Genomic DNA, 4,089 nt, shown 5'->3' with positions numbered 1-4,089 from the left:
ATGAGTAATATTTATATGCAAAAGCTAGCCCCTAAAGGTAAAGTAGTAAGTACCATTTAATAATACTTCCATGGATTGTATATCTGTGTTTAAAAATTTAATTTATATACAGTATTTACTTTCTAAATTTCTATTTTATTATACTAAATAATTTCTCATTTGTATTACAATAGTAAATAATAAATTTTAAGAAATTTGATTTTAAAGGTATTTTACATTAATCGAACTAATGTGTTTCTTATTACTAGGTTGTAATGAGAACAACTTTTGGTGATGTTGAGTTAGAATTATGGGCAAAAGAAACTCCAAAGGCATGTAGATATTTCATACAATTATGCATGGAAGGTTATTCGGATGACACTATAGTTCATAGAATTATCAAAGGATTTATAACACAAGGTGGCGATCTCACAGGTACAGGAGAAGGTGGTAAAATATATGGAGAACCATTCAAAGTGAGACTATATTTATCAATAAAATGAATTCGTTTTTTTTTCAAAAATAATTATTGGATAAATGTGTTTTAGGACGAATTTCATACAAGATTACGTTTTCTTCGACGAGATTTAATGGTTGTGGCTATTGCTGGAGAAGATGACAATGGTTTCCAATTCTTCTTTACTCTTATTTCTACGCCAGTTTTGCAGCATAAACATACAATCTTTGGTAAAGTTGAAGAATATACCATATATGACATGCTTAAAGTTGAAGAAGCACTTGTAGGTGAGGTAAATTTAATGTTTACAAGGAAATATATCAAGAACTAATATAAACATAATATTTTCTCTTTTTTTGTAGAATGATAGGCCACTTTATCCTTCAAGATTGGTAAAAACTATAACATTGATTAATCCATTTTCTGATATTATACCAAGAATAATACTACAGGAAAGAGAAGAAGTAACAGACTGTTTAAAGACTAAAACACCAAGAGTAAAGTAAAAATCATATATGTTTGTAGAATTTAGCTCTGACAGTATTATTCCTTGCAATTAAAAATTTTGTTACAGTGACTTCAATATTTTATCATTTGGTGAAGAAGCAGAGGAAGCTAAAGAAGAATCTGTGATATTAAATAAAAAGTTTAGTGCTAAGGACAAATCAGCTCATAGTCATATAACGGATCCAAAATTAAGTTCACAACTAGCTGTTGAACCACGTGGACTTGCAAATAAAAAAAGGGAAGAAGACCGTAGTAGCGATTGGGAAAGTGACGACGATGTAAAAACTCAAGCAGAATTAGAAGTTATAAAGACAGAGAAAAAGTTAGTTTAGTGTTTACATTATAACTATGTTATAGAAAGTAGAAATTTTTATTGACTGTCTTATATTTATATTTTCAGAGTAGTGAAGGAAAGGATAAGAAATGAATTGAGAGATGCAAAGAAAGGACCGAAGAAAATAAAAAAATTATAAAATAAATGATGTTGAAGATGATATAGATATATAGGAAAATGAATAGGGAAAAAAATACTTCGTATAAGGTTTAACACGAAAGAAAGCCAAAAAGATGCACGACAAGACAGGTAGATGCAAGATAAACGAATATCTAGAATTATTAGGATAACTAATGTATTTAAATAGAATCATTTGCAGTAGTGTGTATATGTCTATTAATATTGTTATACATATGATCATTATAATGATAATTATTACGTGTTATGTATTACCAAACAGCTTTTTCTCGCAACGGTCCGTAATACGGACATCTACTCAGATTCTAATGTCTGTATGTCATTGCTTATTATGTCGTTAACAATTAACGTTTATATGTGAAACTTTCAAAGTGAATAAAAAGTACCTAAGCATATAACCATTGCAGTTTCGTTTTCTTTTTACCAAGAATGAAACAAGGCATCTTCATTTGTCACATCATGTTCGTCTGGCTCTGAAGAGAGTAAAGAGAAGGTAGAAAAATGTATTATACTTATTTATGTCCTTTTATCGTTTTGTTTCTCCCGCCCTGCAGGTCACGTGGTTTTTCCTTCGGCAGTTTCGATCAGCGCCATCTATGATTTGGGCTTAAAAATCAAGAAAGTGATAGGAATATAGGATAGGCAAGGAGGTCGTCGAGTCGCTGGTCACGTGGTAGACAAGGACAGTGTAGGGATAGAAAAGGATAGAATGGCTCCGGCAGTGAAAAATTATTAATTACTCAATTTCCGTAAACAATTTGTGAACTTTTATAATTGTATTGCAAAGCTGGAACTTCAGGCTGCATTCTCATATAACTTTTGTAAAGAATTTATCTCTAAATTGTTAGTTATTAATTTTCGTTTTATGGCGGCTATGATTTCTTAACGGCGACCATCACGATTTTCCGTGGAAATATTTAATACTAAACGAAACTAGCATCAATATGTGATCAAAAGTTATATGAGAAGATTCGCTAGAACATTGTCTTTCTAATGAGTGCACAAAGCTTCATAAATTAATTGCGTAGAGGATAGTAATTAATGAAAAACCAATGGCGCCTTCGACAGTCTTCGACAATAATTCAAACATTTCGTAGAATAATTATTAATAATTAATTAATCAGGGACAAATTTATATCGAAAAATATATTGGAAAGTTCGTGAAGGATCTGGCTTTATGATGCAATTATAAAAGTTCATAAATTAATCACAGATATCGAGTAATTAGTGAATTTTCCACTGCCGATTTGATTTAATAAAATATATTCGGAGCACATAACCAGAGTTAGTAAACTGACATCAGAGCCGTCTATGATTCTAGACTCAGAGCTCGAGTTCCGTAACGAGAACATAGACGGCTCTGATGTTAGTTTACTAACTCTGGTTATGTGCTCTGAATATATTGTAATATATTTTAATAAATCAAGCCAAAATGTTTTCTACATTCTTTATTAAATTTATCCGGAGCAGCGGTTTTAATTAGACAATCGGCATTCATTTCTTTACGTGGCAGACGACAAATATGCAAAGGTACGTATCTACAACGCAATTATAAAATTTCATAAATTAACCACAGAAATTGAGCGATTTATTAATTTTTCTCCAAATGAACAGGAGAGTACATGAAACAAGAGAAGATATTGGAAACAAACGTTGGAAGCATTGTTGTGTCCATGCAGGTGTGCCTGCATCACGAAACGAATGTAAGTATTTCTATTAACATAACCTTAACATAACATAATATAACTCAGTTGTAAACACATGGTGAAAGGTATAAAGCATTGCTTTCCCATCTTTCATTAGTGATAGCAGAGCACGGTTGTGTGGAGATAATATTCTGTCGAAGTAAACAGGTACGTGCAACAATACAAAAATATTGGACTCATGGAATATCATCAGCGTAGATGCCAAGAATTATACTTTATAGCAAGAAAAAATTGAACCAGCAATACAAATACGTAAAGTATATGTTTATTTCATTGAAGATCGATTAATTATATGTCATACAAGATAAAAAATCTTTGAGGGTCAAATAAAGATTCAGAAAATGGAAATGGTTTAGGCAGACAAAAAGGAATGCAATTAATTTAGGTCATGGCCTCTTCTAGCAACAAGATATGGAGAATGCAGTGAGATTGAAAGGTATGTTGTATTCATGATCCAAATGGATCAGTGAATCAAAAATTAATATCCGTGGTCAAAGTTACCGATCATTGCTAACATGTTAAGTTTCAGAATGATGCAGCTGAGGTATATAAAGAAAAGGGAGAAGTTTCGAATGAAAGCAGTGAGAAGAGGAAACGCATATTATGCGGGATCACGAAACAGAAATGTGGCAGTATATGTATCAACAGTGTAAAATGTGTGGCATCGACATGCAAATTTGTGGATCCTTGAAGAAATGGAGAATGTGCAAGTGGTATTAGTTATGAAAGGTAAAGTTACATTGAATATAGAGTATAAACGTTGCATTAAGGCAAAAATGTTTAGAAATATCTACAGGAACGTCGAAACAATAAGAGCAGGAATATAATGGTGCTGTGGTACATAATGGACTTTATTGGGCTAATGAAGCTAATGTCAAAAGGAGGTAAAAGGTACGTCTTATCTGCTGATGATTATTCGAGAAAAGAACCATTCGGTTGACTGATTTATAAATGACTAAATATTTAAT

At 31.7% G+C, this 4,089-nt stretch overlaps 1 pseudogene; it reads left to right on the top strand.

The window, feature by feature from the left end:
• LOC108545506 (peptidyl-prolyl cis-trans isomerase CWC27 homolog) lies at positions 1-1,462 on the top strand (annotated as a pseudogene).
• Positions 1,463-4,089: the final 2,627 nt, after the last annotated feature.

This window comes from Eufriesea mexicana, unplaced genomic scaffold, assembly GCF_001483705.2.
Source record: "Eufriesea mexicana isolate 0111107269 unplaced genomic scaffold, ASM148370v2 scaffold452, whole genome shotgun sequence".
NCBI lineage: Eukaryota > Metazoa > Arthropoda > Insecta > Hymenoptera > Apidae > Eufriesea > Eufriesea mexicana.
Note: the sequence above shows the minus strand (reverse complement) of the source record. Positions and strands in the feature narration are given on the sequence as shown.